Source organism: Schistocerca cancellata, chromosome 5 (genome assembly GCF_023864275.1).
Source record: "Schistocerca cancellata isolate TAMUIC-IGC-003103 chromosome 5, iqSchCanc2.1, whole genome shotgun sequence".
NCBI classification, from domain to species: domain Eukaryota; kingdom Metazoa; phylum Arthropoda; class Insecta; order Orthoptera; family Acrididae; genus Schistocerca; species Schistocerca cancellata.
The window spans coordinates 794729545-794747984 of record NC_064630.1 but is presented as its reverse complement, the minus strand read 5'-3'; positions in this window follow the sequence as shown (position 1 = coordinate 794747984).

Here is an 18440-nt window from a genome sequence, read left to right as displayed (position 1 = left end):
TTCTGAGAAGGGTGCCGCCAGAGCCTCCTCCAATCGTTTTAGATGGTGGAAGGTGGGGCGATGGTGGGAGGAGCTCGAAATCTTCACGAAATAGCGGACCAAGGTGTTGGAGGTAGCAACAGGATCCTCTATGACATCGTCTGCTACTGCCAGGCTGGAAATTGGTGAGTGGCGTTGGTCCCATAGAGCCGTCGGAGGTTAGCCCACACGATAGAAGATGGATTTGAACTGTTAAAAGAACTAGTAAAGGAAATACCGCTAACTTTTATGCTGTCATCAAGTACGTGACGACATATGTAAGTGTTTATAACGATTGCCATTTGTCATCATAGGATGGCGCTTAAAAATGCGGAGGACACGTCTCCTAACGCGAATTGTATCCTGACGTGCCTCAGTCCACCAAGGGCCAGGGACATGGTATGGTAAGGAGGAAGTGCGAGGAATAGAACATTCTGTGGTGGTAAGGATGACGTAAGGAAGTCAACCTGTTCATCAAAAATGGGGAAATGTTTTTCGTCGAAGATCCCCAGGGAGGAGTAAAGCCTCCAGTTAGCCTTAGAAAGCTGCCATTTGGGTGTGCTCGTAGATGGCGCAAGAGTCAGGAAACAGATAGCACATGGAAACTGGTCGCTCGAGTATGTGTCAGAGAGAACGGACCACTCGAGACGATGGTCAAGCTAAGTAGTGCTGAAGGAGAGATCCAAACGGGAATAAGTGTACTTGAAGTCTGAAAGGAATGTGGGTGCTGACGTGTTAAGGCAGATGGGAAGGTCATCCAAGAGATCATCTCTCGGACAGGCTCTGGGAAAACGCTCCTCCCCTCCTTCCTCCCAAAGAGGACGGTGCACATCAAAGTCATGAAGCACAAAAAGGGTGAGGGAGTTCACCAATAAACTTGAAGTGTGCCCTGATGATGACATAGAATGGGATGTAAGAAGTACAAAGGGAAAAGGTCGTGAGGGCGGATAATGCGGACTGCAACAGCTTGAAGCCAGGTAGTCTGGAAGATGAGTTGACTATGGACATCATCCCAGATAAACGGTATGACTCTCCCATGAGTTGGAATGTCATACTCGGGAGGAGGGGGAAAGGTCAAAGTGGACCTGGAAGAAATGCGACAGGTTAAAGCAGTCGTGACGACATAATTTGGTTTCCTGGAGGCAGAGAACGAGACGACGCTGCAATTCTCACAGAAGATGTATGTCCTCTTTGTCCATTATGATTATCCTGGCTGTTATGCCGTGGTCGGTTGATGAATTTTGTCTCAATTCTCAACGTTTCGTCCCCGTCTGCGGGAGACATCTTCAAGGGTGTCTGTAGCTCGATGGAAGGTCCAACACACCCGCTGGCTCGCTACAGTCAGTAGCGATCCAGGGGGTGTGTTGCCAAATGAGATTTTTGCGTCTTTTGCCAAAGAGGAATGTATTTTGTCATATGGTTACTACGCAAATCTTCATTATCTACGCTGTTATTACAGCAATTAGAGCCCATATGATGTAAGAATTCAATTTTTAAGGGCTATCGATCGGTGGTGAAAGGAAAAATTCTGAGGATTTTGGAACAACATAATTGAAGACAGTACTCATATATTTTTGTACTGACGACGTGCTTTTCTGTAAGCTATTGATGTTATTTATCTCCTGTTTCTCAGTTAATATACTTAATAACCGAGAAATCCCTCTTAACTGCGTGTGCACAACATTTTAGCGCGGCACACTTGTTTCAATTCCGCTGTGTTTTGACAAACCAAAGAAATTTTAACATGGCAACGTGAGAAATGTAGGTTTTGCTGATGTTGAAGAATAATGTTTTTCTTGAAACTAAAAATAGTTAACAAGTCAGGCGGATATATTAAGAGGAGGTAAGTCTAGTTAGATACTAAGCAAAGCAGAGGAGGCAATAGATCTTTTTGATTGGTCATACTGCCAGTATGGGCGTGGAAGGGTGCCACTTGCTATTTACAAGAAATGTGATAGTAGGCTACTGTTTAGAGCGGCACTTTCCCTCCAGCGCTCTCAATTTCTCCCACACCGTCTGCCCACAACCACCGCCACTACCATTGCCCCCATACACACCCTGTCATGTGTGCCTCTGCCAACCACGTTATTCTGCGTGCACTGTATCACATGTGGGTTCAGTCAGCTTCGCCTCACCAGATCACCAACAGGAGCCCACTACGTTAAGATCCCAGGCAGGTGACGCAGCGCAAGGTCCTTATAGCAGTCCCTGACAGCCACACTCACAAGGAGGCTCTCCTCGCACATCTCCCTCAGATTTAGTGGCAAAATGGCCCAGTGGGCTGCCCATCAAAAACTGAACACAGATCAGGCATGAGGACAGGAAGAAGGTGTACTGAACTGTGATAAAAGACGAAAAATAGAAACAGGGAACAGTCCAAGGTAAAGATGTGCAACATCGAGCGAAGTGTCAGAAGCATCGTGTGGTTGTTGTTTGGTCACTGTGTTTAACCAACATTTACCGAGGTGCATTCAAGTTCTAAGGCCTCCGATTTTTTTTCTAATTAACTACTCACCCGAAACCGATGAAACTGGCGTTACTTCTCGACGTAATCGCCCTGCAGACGTACACATTTTCCACAACGCTCACGCCATGATTCCATGGCAGCGGCGAGGGCTTCCTTAGGAGTCTGTTTTGACCACTGGAAAATCGCTGAGGCAATAGCAGCACGGCTGGTGAATGTGCGGCTACGGAGAGTGTCTTTCATTGTTGGAAAAAGCCAAAAGTCACTAGGAGGCAGGTCAGGTGAGTAGGGAGCAAGAGGAATCACTTCAAAGTTGTTATCACGAAGAAACTGTTGCGTAACGTCAGCTCGATGTGCGGGTGCTTTGTCTTGGTGAAACACCACACGCGCAGCCCTTCCCGGACGTTTTTGTGGCAGTGCAGGAAGGAATTTGTTCTTCAAAACATTTTCGTAGGATGCACCTTTTACCGTAGTGCCCTTTGGAACGCAATGGGTAAGGATTATGCCCTCGCTGTCCCAGAACATGGACACCATCATTTTTCCAGCACTGGCGGTTACCCGAAATTTTTTTTGGTGGTGGTGAATCTGTGTGCTTCCTTTGAGCTGACTGGCGCTTTGTTTCTGGATTGAAAAATGGCATACACGTCTCATCCATTGTCACAACCGACGAAAAGAAAGGCCCATTCATGCTGTCGTTGCGCGTCAACACTGCTTGGCAACATGGCACACGGGCAGCCATGTGGTCGTCCGTCAGCATTCGTGGCACCCACCTGGATGCCACTTTCCGCATTTTCAGGTCGTCATGCAGGATTGTGTGCACAGAACCCACAGAAATGACAACTCTGGAGGCGATCTGTTGAACAGTCATTCGGCGATCCCCCAAAACAATTCTCTCCACTTTCTCGATCATGTCGTCAGACCGGCTTGTGCGAGCCCGAGGTTGTTTCGGTTTGTTGTCACACGATGTTCTGCCTTCATTAAACTGTCGCACCCACGAACGCACTTTCGACACATCCGTAACTCCATCACCACATGTCTCCTTCAACTGCCGATGAATTTAGATTGCTTTCACACCACGCAAATTCAGAAAACGAATGATTGCACGCTGTTCAAGCAAGGAAAACGTCGCCGTTTTAAGTATTTAATACAGTTCTAATTCTCGCCGCTGGCGGTAAAATTCCATCTGCCGTACGGTGCTGCCATCTCTAGGACGTATTGACAATGAACGCGGCCTCATTTTAAAACAATCCACATGTTTCTATCTCTTTCCAGTCCGGAGAAAAAAAATCGGAGGCCTTAGAACTTGAATGCACCTCGTAGTATGACAACTGCCAAGAGTACAGAAGGAGAATAGACACGTCAGCGACTGGACGGAAAGTTCATAAGTTTGTGATGGGGCCACGAGGGAAGATTGACCAAGGATCAGCCGCTTCATAACACAGACGGTTCTGCGACCGTGTAGGCTGCAGATTCCTTGACTTCCGCAAAAGGGTGGTTGGGTTTCGGGTTCCGCTGAATAGGACAGGTGTCCACTATACTCAGGAGGCGGCTACACGGGTAGCAGGGACTGTGTGGTGGGGACTGGTCCGGGTTTTAGGTTATAGGATCTCGGGAAATCACAAGAAGCGCTTCAGTCACAAAGGCAGCATGGCGAACACAGGAAGAACGTAGATAGAGGAACCATCGGTATAACAGTTGTAAATTGTCGTAACTGAGTTGGGAAAGTACCAGAGCTCCAAGCACTAATAGAAAGCAGTGATGTTCAAATCATTGTAGGCACTGAAAGCTGGCTAAGGCCGGAGATAATCCCAGCCGAAATTTTTGCGAAGAACCTAACGGTGTTCCGAACAAACAGATAGTGTGTGATAGTGCTGCCGTGTTTGTTGCTATCTTGTCGCGAAATTGAAGTAGATAGTTGCTGTGAATTACTATGGGGACAGGTCATTATTCGCAACCGGAATAAAATAACAATTGGATCCTTTTTCCGACCTCCCATATCAGATGATTCAGTTGCTGAAAGGTTCAAAGAAAACTTGAGTTCGGTTTCATACGATTATAGTTGGTGCTGACTTTAATTTACCGTCGATATGTTGGTGAAAATACATGTTTAATTGCGGAGGTACGTATAAAACATTATCCGAAATTGTGCTAGACGCATTATGTGAAAATTATTTCGAGCAGTTAGTTTATAAGCCCACGCGAATAGTAAACGGTTGTGAAAGCACACTTCACCTCTTAACAACAAATAATCCTGAGTTAGTAACGAGCATCAAAACGGATACGGCGATAAGTGAACTCTGGTTTGTCGTAGCGAGATTTAATATTGTAACCCCCAAACCTTCCAAATATATATATATACACTCCTGGAAATGGAAAAAAGAACACATTAACACCGGTGTGTCAGACCCACCATACTTGCTCCGGACACTGCGAGAGGGCTGTACAAGCAATGATCACACGCACGGCACAGCGGACACACCAGGAACCGCGGTGTTGGCCGTCGAATGGCGCTAGCTGCGCAGCATTTGTGCACCGCCGCCGTCAGTGTCAGCCAGTTTGCCGTGGCATACGGAGCTCCATCGCAGTCTTTAACACTGGTAGCATGCCGCGACAGCGTGGACGTGAACCGTATGTGCAGTTGACGGACTTTGAGCGAGGGCGTATAGTGGGCATGCGGGAGGCCGGGTGGACGTACCGCCGAATTGCTCAACACGTGGGGCGTGAGGTCTCCACAGTACATCGATGTTGTCGCCAGTGGTCGGCGGAAGGTGCACGTGTCCGTCGACCTGGGACCGGACCGCAGCGACGCACGGATGCACGCCAAGACCGTAGGATCTTACGCAGTGCCGTAGGGGACCGCACCGCCACTTCCCAGCAAATTAGGGACACTGTTGCTCCTGGGGTATCGGCGAGGACCATTCGCAACCGTCTCCATGAAGCTGGGCTACGGTCCCGCACACCGTTAGGCCGTCTTCCGCTCACGCCCCAACATCGTGCAGCCCGCCTCCAGTGGTGTCGCGACAGGCGTGAATGGAGGGACGAATGGAGACGTGTCGTCTTCAGCGATGAGAGTCGCTTCTGCCTTGGTGCCAATGATGGTCGTATGCGTGTTTGGCGCCGTGCAGGTGAGCGCCACAATCAGGACTGCATACGACCGAGGCACACAGGGCCAACACCCGGCATCATGGTGTGGGGAGCGATCTCCTACACTGGCCGTACACCACTGGTGATCGTCGAGGGGACACTGAATAGTGCACGGTACATCCAAACCGTCATCGAACCCATCGTTCTACCATTCCTAGACCGGCAAGGGAACTTGCTGTTCCAACAGGACAATGCACGTCCGCATGTATCCCGTGCCACCCAACGTGCTCTAGAAGGTGTAAGTCAACTACCCTGGCCAGCAAGATCTCCGGATCTGTCCCCCATTGAGCATGTTTGGGACTGGATGAAGCGTCGTCTCATGCGGTCTGCACGTCCAGCACGAACGCTGGTCCAACTGAGGCGCCAGGTAGAAATGGCATGGCAAGCCGTTCCACAGGACTACATCCAGCATCTCTACGATCGTCTCCATGGGAGAATAGCAGCCTGCATTGCTGCGAAAGGTGGATATACACTGTACTAGTGCCGGCATTGTGCATGCTCTGTTGCCTGTGTCTATGTGCCTGTGGTTCTGTCAGTGTGATCATGTGATGTATCTGACCCCAGGAATGTGTCAATAAAGTTTCCCCTTCCTGGGACAATGAATTCACGGTGTTCTTATTTCAATTTCCAGGAGTGTATATATATATATATATATATATATATATATATATATATATATTCAAAAAAGCGTTAAAATTCACTTGACACCTTCCTCAGAGACAATCTCCACTCCTTCCAAATTGACAATATAAATATGTATCAGATTTGGCTTGAATTCAAAGAAATAGTATCGGCAGCAATTGAGAGATTTATACTAAATGAGTTAACAAACGACGGAGCTGATCCTAGGCACACAAGACGGTTCAGAACACTGTTGCAGAAACAAAGAAACATACCAAATTTTAACAGACGCAAAATCCCCAAAGTGGCAAAGGAGATTTAGCACGGACTTCAAAGCGAGTTACTTATAGACTTACAGTTTCCACGACGAAACTTTGTCTCGAAACCTGGCAGAAAATCCAAAGATTTTCTGGTCGTATATGAAGTATGTTATCCGCAAGAAAAAATCAATGCCTTTTCTGATAGCAATGGAGATACTATCGTAGATAGTGTTGCCAAAGCAGAAGTGCTAAAGATGGCCTTCCGAAATGCGTTTACAAAAGAAGACGAAGTAAATATCCCAGAATTCGAATCGAGAACAGCTGTCAACATGAGTAACGTAGAAGTAAATATCGTCGGAGTAGTGAAGCAACTTAAATCACTTAACAACAGCAAGTTTTCTGGTCGAGACTGTATATCAATTAGGTTCCTTTCGGAGTAAGTTGATGCATTAACTACATACTTAACAATCATATACAATCGTCCGCCCGACGTAAGATCCGTATGCAAAGGCTGGAAAGTTGCACAGGTTATACCAATATTCAAGAAGGGTAGTAGGAGTAAAAAAAAAATGGCTCAGAGCACTATGGGACTCAACGTCTGAGGTCATTAGTCCCCTAGAACTTAGAACTAGTTAAACCTAACTAACCTAAGGACATCACACACATCCATGACCGAGGCAGGATGCGAACCTGCGACCGTAGCAGTCGCGTTGTTCCGGACTGAAGCGCCTAGAACCGCTCGGCCACCTCGGCCGGCCAACTTAATTACAGGCCCATATCATTAATTTCGATATGCAACAGGATTCTGGAACATATATTGTGTTCGAACATTATGAATTACTTAGAAGAAAAAGGTCTATTGACACACAGTCAACTTGAGTTTACAAAACATCGTTCTGGTGAGACACAAGTATTTCTTTATTCGCATGAAGTTTTGAATGCTATTGACAAGGGATTTCAGATCGATTCCGTATTTCTGGATTTCCGGAATGTTTTTAACACTGTACCACACAAACGGCTTATAGTGAAATTGCATGCTTATGGAATATCGTATCATTTATGTGACTGGATTTGTGACTTCCTGTCAGAGACGTCACAAATCGTAGTAACTGACGGAAAGACATCGAGTGAAACATAAGTGGTTTCTGGCGTTCCCCAAGGAAATCTTATAGGTCCTCCTCTGTTCCTTACCTATATAAACCATTTGGGAGAGACTTTGAGCAGCCACCTTAGGCTCTTTTTAGATGACGCTGTCGTTTGTCGACTAATAAGGTCATCTGTAGATAAAAAAAATTGCCGTACGATTTAGAAAAGATATCTGAATGCTGCGAAAATTGGCAGTTGACCCTAAATAACAAAAAGTGTGAGGTAATCCACATGCTAAACGGAATTAGTTAAACTGTCAATTTACTACAAATTAGTCAAATCTACAGGCCGTAAATCAGCTCAGTACCTGTGAATTACAATTATGAAGAACTTAAATTGGAAGGAGCACATAGAAAATGTTGTGGGGAAGGTAAACCAAAGACTGCGGTTTATTCGCAGGACACTTAGAAAACGTAACAGATCTACTAAGGTGACTACCTACATTACGCTTGTCCGTTCTCATTTAGATTACTGCTGCGCGGTGTGCGATCCATTCTGACTGACTGGAGTGCATCGAAAAAGATAAAAGGAGGGCAGTACGTTTTGTATTATCGCGAAATATGGGAGAGCGTGTCACTGAAATGACACAGGATTTGGGCTGGACAACATTAAAAGGAATCCATATTTTGCTGTAGCGGAATCTTCTCAAGATATCCCAATCAGCAGGTTTCTCCTCCGAAAGCGAGAATATATGGTTGACACCGACCTACGTAGGGAGAAACGATCACCGCGATAAAATAAGGGAAATCAGAGCTCGTACGGAAAGATAGAGCTGTGCGTTCTTCCCGCGCGCTATATGAGATTAGAATAATAGCAATTGTTAAGGTGGTTCGATGATTCCTCTGTCAGGCACTTGTGATTTGCGGAGTATCTATGGAAATGTAGATGTAGATATGTTGAGCATTATATGTTTCTGAGTTGTGCGGTGACTTTTAAATAATTATATCTGTCTGTAGATTTTCAGTACACCCTGTGTCCTAGAGTACTGTCGGATATTCTATAGGCCAACAAATGCAGCAACTGGGATAAAGCGGATAGTGGAGAAAAGAAAATGAAATGGTCGTATCGCTCTATTGTTCAGGAGAACCCTAATACCTCCCCTTATTCAGCGTAACTGCGGGAAAACTCGCTTTGGTGAGTGACAGTGTTCAGTTACCCGTAAACACCACAAAGTCCTGAAGCTGTATCCTGCAGAGTGATAGAAACATCGATCATGTGGAAGAAACGTATCTAGCAGAGTGGAAAAAATTTCATTCAATGACAAAGGCCCGGAAAGCATACAGACCTATACACGTGTTTCTGATTTGTGTTCCGCAATGATGAAAAATTCAGAAAACGGTACTGCGAGAAAGTGTACATTCTGTTACTGATATCAAACAGACCACAAACCCGCATTTCCAATAACATGGCGCATTTCTCCACTTTATTATAGAATGCGTGGAGACCAGAGCTATGATGATCATTGAATAGGGACAAGAAAATTCCACCATACACCTACTGAAATGTTTATTCGGCCTCACAGCATCTTCACATTTGGTTAATCTGTTCCCCGTAGGATTCCAAATAATATGTAACTACAATGCATAAGAATGCAGTGCGACAATAGAATATTTAGAACACACTAACAAATGAAATAAATCAATTTCCAGAAGAAACATTTATTTCATTGAGTCGAAATGTTTCTGGCGTACAATCACATAAATGGAGATTATACGGCTGCATACCCTTAATTTAATGGATTCGTCAATACGCCGCGAACATATCAAGATGCACACATCCTGCAACTTATAATGTCCTTGTTCAGCTATAGACTTTTTGAACGTTCAAGAATCGTCTTTGTTTTTTAATATATTCCTTCGTCAAATATGCTTTGATACCGTCAGCGAAGGAAGGCTAGAACACAGTTAACAATGATATACCTGATAATTTTGTAAGCAATTGAAATAATAATACTACACTGCCTGCAGTTGATATTTTCGCTGAGTAGATTTGTGTGTTCGTAGCAGCACCTAAGAACTTTGTTATTCCACAGTGAAATTTGCTTTATTTCCCTTCAGTATCGGGAGAGCTGCCTAAATTGTAAGATTTTTGGGATTTTATTTAATATAGTCTAAATACGTTAAAATTATTTGAAACAATGCTGTCTCAACTGCAGGATGTTGTTCTTGATATCTGATTTAAGTACTGGAACTAGTTCCGAGAAACGTAAACTAACCACACTTAATTTTGTAAACATCTACAAATGATACAAATTAGGAATCAGATTTTCTAATTTGCAGGTGCACAAAATGTACGAACCATATAAACTATGTACCTGAACTTAAAGGAATATGCTTGTCTACCTAAGATTAAGCAAATATCTTTATTTTGGTTCTCATATTACTATCTCTTGGCATTCCACTACAACATTATTCCTCCTTTCCCACCGCTGCGCAGTTTGCTATGATCCACTATTTCCATTTAATGTAACTGATCAGGTCCTCCACAACTCCCTGCACCAGCTGTCTGTTTAACGACTGATTTTTTTTGCGATGGCTAAGTCTTGGATGTTTTGGTTTGAGCTTTCCTCGTTTTCCTTGCACTCGGTGATACTTCTTGGATGGACATATTCAGTCTAATTTTTGCCCACCTAGCTTCTTCTTCGTTGAAACTGAGGACCCATCCATTTCCATCTGCAATGTCGAACGCAATCTGTCTTCGGTTCGACCTACTTAAATGGAACCTCATCTCATCAAAAGGGAGAATCTGCGCTTCCTATCATTTTTTCTTCGTTGTAGGACACTGTTCTGTGGCCAAAACGTTTTATATCTTAGTTTGATTTTTCTTATTTTATTGCCAGCACGCGCCTTAATCATTGCGTTAGGCACATTATGTATGATCGTACATTCATTTTATCGATAATACCCATTTGATAAATTGATACAGGTAAATGCAAATCATCTGTGCTACATGTTCCATAAAGCTTTTCTGTTGCCGTACTGTAATATAATAGAATTATTTACTCAAAAACTTAGGATAAACACGGGGGAATTCACTACGTGATTTCTAAACATAAATGTTGCACTACCAATGCTAAACATACTTCTTAATGCTCACTATACTACCATGTTTCTCAAATTTTAGGGCTATCAAGAACTTATGGCGGTGCATTACAGGCAACGTCGTCATTTTCTCTTTGTTAGTTTCCCAAAAACCAACCAGAACAAACCGATATTCATGATTGTCGGAGAAATAAGATTGTTTCATGTATATTGACCCATCAATATAAACATTAAACCGCCGCTTACATTGTAATTGTCATTCTCTGTGCCACTTACACGAAACTTTTGATGAAAACTACAACAAAATCAATACTGTCGTCACACGATGTATTCCTCAGTACACAGAGCTCATAAGTGACAATATGTCTCCTAAAAGCCCGTATTTCACGCTGACCTCTCTAAATGTTGGTTAATATAAACATACGAATTCTATAACGGTGGTACATATTTAGAGCCGGTGCAATATAGGCAACTCTCCCCTACCTGCTATTGATAATTAGACCTGTATGTGGGTAGCTTTAACTATCGAAGATATTGCGGATACCTCGTGGACGCTAGCGACACGGGATCTAGTGTACTGCGTTCCCTGAGTGCTTTGCTTTATATGTTTCTGTACAGTGCTTGTGGGATGTGTGCGTGAATCCAATCTAGTAATCGTCAACAACTGTAGGAAACAACATTAATACTATATGGAGCTCGGTCGGCATAACAAACCACGGAGTTGCGTGTTAGCTTACGTGGGACGCTAAATATTTTAAGAATGTTTGGCCAGTTTGCTGCTGCGCAGCGTCTGTAAACTCCGCTTGTGAACCTTTCTGTGTTGTAGTTGCTTTTATGTGTTTTCTTTTTTTTTTTTTTGTCAAACTGCTATTCAAACATTGTTCCGACATTGCGTCTGACTAAACTGAAATATCAATGAATGACGTGGATGTGCGTATGGTTTAGACTCTGGCCGTATGCGAACCGTTCGAGTTCCTTTTCGCTTGTTCTTTTCTCTGGTTCGTACCTCTAGCCGCCTTTAAGAAAGGCGTTCGGAAGTTTCGATAGTTGCAGAAATTTATAGCATATTTGCGACAGTTACGTATGTTGCTCAAACTTTTCTTAATACTACCGACGCAAAACACGTGGCACAAGTCTCTTCCCTGCAGTCTAATGCTGTAGTATGTTCACCATGTCCATCAGCTGTTGCTTGATACGACGTGTATTGTGGTCTAGTGTATGTAATAGGGCATAAAGTTAGCCTACAGCATTACCCAACGCTGATATGTTCCTTTTTAAAATACACTGCGAAACAATATTAAATGGAACATTTTTTTGGAACGATAAAATTGTCGCCCATTGCGAAGCATACATTTGAAATTTGACTCAAAGGTGCGTACTTTCTTCCTGTGTTAGGGTGCAAAAGCATGGCTCCCTGCGACATCACCCTCTGGCGTGGTGACGCTTCAGGCAGGGAGGTGTCTACATATTCGAAAAAGGGCTAGAGCTCTGAAGTTCATGTTGGTGTAAAGTAGGTTAATGATGTCACTTTGCAGCAAATTCCACCACAATTCCATTGGATGGAATTGATTACGACACATTTCAAGGCCGAAAACGACAGCTAGCTGTGCGTTGAGCAACAGAACGACGTTCGTGACAATTTTTTACGCTGCTGACATCTCAAGGACGCTTGACGATTGTTGACACTCCTGACACCTAAAGGACGCTTAAACCCTTCTCTAAGGACATGCCAGCAGTCCCTTTGAACGTCATCGCACCACTTTGGAAGGCAATGTGTCCGCGATGACAGGTGCCTAAGATAGATGTGAAAGCTGTTTACTACGAGGTGCATTCAAGTACTAACGCCTCCGATTTTTTTTCTCCGGACTGGAAAGAGATAGAAACATGCGCATTCTCTTAAAATGAGGCCGCGTTCATTGTCAATACGTCCCAGAGATGGGAGCACCGTATGGCAGATGGAATTTTACCGCCAGCGGCGAGAATGAGAACTGTTTTAAATAATTAAAATGTCAACGTTTTCCTTACTTGAAAGGCGTGCAGTCATTCGTTTTCTGAATTTGCGTGGTGTGAAACCAATTGATATCCATCGACAGTTGAAGGAGACATGTGGTGATGGAGTTATGGAAGTGTCGAAAGTACGTTTGTCGGTGCGACGGTTTAATGAAGGCAGAACATCGTGTGACAACAAACCGAAACAACCTCGGGCTCGCACAAGCCGGTCTGACGACATGATCGAGAAAGTGGAGAGAATTATTTTGGGGGATCGCCGAATGACTGTTGAACAGATCGCCTCCAGAGTTGGCATTTCTGTGGGTTCTGTGCACACAATACTGCATGACGACCTGAAAATGCGGAAATTGTCATCCAGGTGGGTGCCACAAATGCTGACGGACGACCACATGGCTGCCCGTGTGGCATGTTGCCAAGCAATGTTGATGCGCAACGACAGCATGAATGGGACTTTCTTTTCGTCGGTTATAACAATGGACGAGACGTTGATGCCATTTTTCAATCCAGAAACAAAACGCCAGTCAGCTCAATGGAAGCACACAGATTCACCGCCACCAAAAAATTTCGGGTAACCGCCAGTGCTGAAAAAATGATGGTGTCCATGTTCTGGGACAGCGAGGGCGTAATCCTTACCCATTGCGTTCTAAAGGGCACTACGGTAACTGGTGCATCTTACGAAAATGTTTTTAAGAACAAATTCCTTCCTGCACTGCAACAAAAACGTCCGGGAAGGGCTGCACATGTGCTGTTTCACCGAGACAACGCACCCGCACATCGAGCTAACGTTACGCAACAGTTTCTTCGTGATAACAACTTTGAAGTGATTCCTAATGCTCTCTACTCACCTCACCTAGCTCCTAGTGACTTTTGGCTTTTTCCAAAAATGAAAGACACTCTCCGTGGCCGCACATTCACCAGCCGTGCTGCTATTGCCTCAGCGATTTTCCAGTGGTCAAAACAGACTCCTAAAGAAGCCTTCGCCGCTGCCATGGAATCATGGCGTCAGCGTTGTGAAAAATGTGTACGTCTGCATGGCGATTACGTCGAGAAGTAACGCCAGTTTCGTCGATTTCGGGTGAGTAGTTAATTAGAAAAAAAATCTGAGGCCTTAGAACTTGAATGCACCTCGTACACTAAACACCTTACTTGGCCTGCAGTTTGATACCGCACTGCGCTCAGTTGTATCCTTGTGTGTCCTTGAGCGCGTGTCAGAACCGGCTGAAAGTGCGACGGCGTGAGGTGAAAGCGATACGCACGGGTGGCCTCAGCCACTTGAAGTGAGGGCCTAAGTGGACGGCACTGGAGCACTCTAGCGCCTCCACTCGCAGCAGAGAGCCGGGGATTCGCCAGCCATCGCGAGAGGGGGGGGGGGGGGAGGGTGCAGATATCTCTATTCTCACCTATCCGACAGAGTGGAACTGACGACCGTTTGAGGCTGTTGTCTTTGCTGCGACTCCTACTCTCATTCTACTCCACAGAAACAGTTGTAGTTTAATTTTTATCAAGTGTTCTGCACAGGAAAACGATGAGGCTGTGTGTCTCTTGCTGAATAGACTTCTTTGCTCTTAAGGAACTCTGAGGTCACTTGCCCTCGTGGTTTGTACTAAATCGCAAACAGGGCTGATATAAGCCATAGTGAGCCATAAAAAGCTATTGCTGCAGTCTGCCGCACGAACGAATATTGCATAATTCGTTGTCGCTTCTTACCATTATTACCTTATTTACCTTCTAACCTCTACTTTTCAGCTCTGCTTTAATGTGCAAGTAGTTTCTTTATGTCTAGAAGAAAGGTAATAAGTTATTGAGCCGTGTGCGGCTGGCGTTGATGACATTGGTAGGTTGACATCGTGTAATAGTGATAGTTGTGGTGTCATCGCCAGACACCACACTTGCTAGGTGGTAGCCTTTAAATCGGCCGCCGCCCGTTAGTATACGTCGGACCAGCGTGTCGCCACTGTCAGTGATTGCAGACCGAGCGCCGCCACACGGCAGGTCTAGAGAGACTTCCTAGCACTCGCCCCAGTTGTACAGCCGACTTTGCTAGCGATGGTTCACTGATAAAATATGCTCTCTTTTGCCGAGACGATAGTTAGCATAGCATTCGGCTACGTCATTTGCTACGACCTAGCAAGGCGCCATTATCAGTTGCTATTGATCTTGTTAATCATGTACCGTCAGACCGACGTTTACCATTTACGGATTAAAGTTAAGTATTCCACCAGCTACGTCCGTTTTTCTATATTCTAATTTCCTTGTCCTGTTGCAGACCTCATGCCAGCCTGCGTGAGCTAAAACGCGTGCCTTTCGGCTTTCTCTCAAAACCGGTGTTGGCTCTCCTGCCAACCCACAACAATAGCGACGTCTCGTTTTCTTCTACTGTTTACTGGCGCCACTACGTTTGCTGGCGTTGTATGTCCACGAGTGGCAGCAGCAGCGTTTGTCAATATCTAGTACGGTGGTACTATCTTTGGAGGGACGTGTTTTCTGGGTTCGGGTATGTCGGTAGTTCGGTTGGGACGGAGCAGTACAGTGGTCCGGCTGGACGGGACCGCTGGTGGTATGCAGGCATTCCAGGGTCGAAGGGCTGTAGTTGCAAGGGCGACAACCTCGTTGTCCGCTGGACTGAGGACATTGAGTCGAGTGACCATCAATCCAGTAGAGAAACCTCCAATATTTTGTGATCACGCCGTTTGTTCATGCGTTGCTGCTTGCAGGGTCGCCATGAGACAAACAGCAAGTGGAGCGTGTAGAGTTGGCGGAACCTATTAACCGTCTTCTACTGCCTATAAGTTTTTGGATTTTGTGTTATTGTTGGTGAAGTGCAACCAGCGGTATTTTACTTCCTAGTGGTCGCTAACGCCCAAGTTAACCTGTCCTGGTGGTTAGCGTATTTTTGCGGTTTTTACTTTTCCTCGTCTTGAGAATGCTGTCCGGCATGATGTCTAGTTCGAGAGCCTCCTTGATTTCGGTGTGGATTCTCGTTTATTTTGTATATTTTGGCTGTTGTGGTTCCTTCTGCATGTCGATGTTTTAAACACCGGATTCTGAAGACGCAGTGCTGTCTGCCACTTCGCCCTCGCTCGAATTATTCCATCTTTGTACTGGTTATCACACGTTAGGAGGATTTGGTAAGAGGATTGATTGGTGTTTAAACTGTCCCTAGTTCAAGTTTCCATAAGTTTTGGCAGCCTGTCTCACTGCTTACGCAGCTGTAGGGACTTTTCTCAGGTCGATCATTGGAGCACTGTCTGTGGATCACTCCCTTCTTTATTTCGTCTGATTCTGTCAATTGTTTAAAAATAATGTTTTGTTTAAATTATTCCTATTGCTTTTGGCCTTCAGCTGACAAATAGTTTGAATTCTTCTTAATAAGGCCTTCAACCGTCACTGTAACTTATGTTACAGTTATTTTTTTTAAAATGATTGTTTTTAAAAATTATTTCCTTAAATAAAATGTATGTTTTTACTGTGCAATCAACGGTAACACCTTTTTCTGTTTTCCCTAAGTCCAACATTTCAGTTATTCTGTTGAATGGCTCTTCCATCGCCAAATATGTTGTGTTGACGTGGTTTTTTATTTCAGTGATCTATTAAAAAACATTAATTTAACTATGGTCGTACATTTTCTCATTTTGATAGACACCTTTTTCAAAGTTACTTATTGCTTCCCTATTTCTCTTCATGACGAATGTCAGTTATAGTCTGATCGTGGTCTTCTAAGGTGAAAACTGGTTATTTAAACGAAGTAATACTAAGAAAATGCATATTTTTGTATTTCAGTTTCGAAAAAGTGCATTAATGTTTTGTTATAAGTTCTATTTCTCAACATAGCTTCCTTCTCCAGTTATATACTTGACGCAGTAAGGTCTCATTTCCTTTAATTCCAATAATGTTTAGTGAAGTCTTTACATAAATAATTCCATTATAGGGATGTTCACTTTCCCAGTCGACAAAAATTTATTACAGCTAGTCCAAACTTGTGTAACTCCATATTAGTTCACCAAAGTAAGCTGGATGAGACAACGTTTCGAATTTCGATACTCATCATCGTTATTTCAACTGTCACTCTTTTGGGCGGAATGTGGTCTTGGAGGAGGAGGAGTACCCTCTATAAAAACGACTGTGGTTATTCCTTAGCTATAGGTTTTCAATAGCTTCCTATCTGGTTATTCAGACCTTCCACGCTCGCCGGCCGCTGGTGGCCGATCGGTTCTAGGCGCTTCAGTCTGGAACCGAGCGACCGCAACGGTCGCAGGTTCGAATCCTGCTTCGGGCATGGATGTGTGTGATGTCCTTAGGTTAGTTAGGTTTAAGTAGTTCTAAGTTCTAGGGGACTGATGACCTGAGATGTTAAGTCCCATAGTGCTCAGAGCCATTTTGAACCTTCCACGCTCCATTCAAACTCGTCATTCCTGACATGAACTTAAGTCATCTGAAATTCAACAAACGAAATTATCAGAACTGGAAAATAATTTTTATTTTGCGTACACGAAACTCTTATCTCCACGATATGTCGTCGACAATGCTTGTTTACAGGAAACGCTTGTAAAACTTAGACACCTTCCTCAGGTGTCAGTGGCACAGGCTTCCTCCACCTGTTCAAATCAATGCGTAACGTGGTTTAGTCAGAGTCACGAGGTTACTCAATGCTAATGTCGAGAAAACAATCTTTGCATAAGCCTTCTAAAACGCTGATTTTACGTTAACAACGAAGGCGACATACTTTAAATTTCTTGGTGGTGTTTTACGTTTATAGTTAACCGCATTAGGAGGATGAGTGACACGAACTTGGTGATATCTGTTGCGTTCATTTCAAAGTGTTCTTTCCCTGAAGGTGTAATTTGAATTGTTTTTAATGTTTCATTGAATATCAGAATTAGGTAAACTGTATTACAGGGAGATGAATTCATATCCTTCGATTCTCCTAGCGAATTACAATGACCAGAGAGATTACGTCAGCAACAAAATGTTGTTTCATTATTCTGAGTGAAAAGAACGTTGCCAGCAATCTCTGTAGTGTCTCCACAGAATACGTAAGGTACTTCGTGATGTATAAATTTGTTGAAGAGAGCGACTGTATCATAATTTAATGAAATAATTGTTTTCCGCTTCACACACTTTTTACTAACATTTACTGGCACGACACATTTCCATAGTATGCTGATATTATCAGGTGCATTACAGCCACATTTACATTAATCTGAAGTGTGATTGGGCCTATTTGCTGAGCCCGCCAGTGAGGTTGTGCATTATGATTCATTCGCTTTTGCTGCATATCTATTTGTCTGGCACACAGAACACCATAATAAACACAATGCAGTTGCTAATACTTTCTGATGGGGAAATGGTTTTTGGACTAATAGCGGGAGCTCGATGGAAACGTTTCGGAAGAGTTGCTAACATACAACCGAAGTCTGGACGATTCAGAGAGTGAATTAGAAATTTGTTGAATAATATTCTGCGTACAGAGAGTATAATAAGTGTCAGTTTCACCAGTTATCGAGTCACAGCAACAAACTTAAAGAGGCGGAGTCCAAATACAAACTAACGTAGCTGAAATTAGTTAACCATTATCTAAATCACACACAAAATTCTAGGGTGAAATATTTCACAGCAAAGAAAAAGTAAACGTACATTTTGAACGTAGTTTATATACTGAAATTTTGACAATAGTACTTAGTACGTCTTCAACAATCGACAGTCAAAGAAAATTACGAACAGAAAGTTTATGGCAGA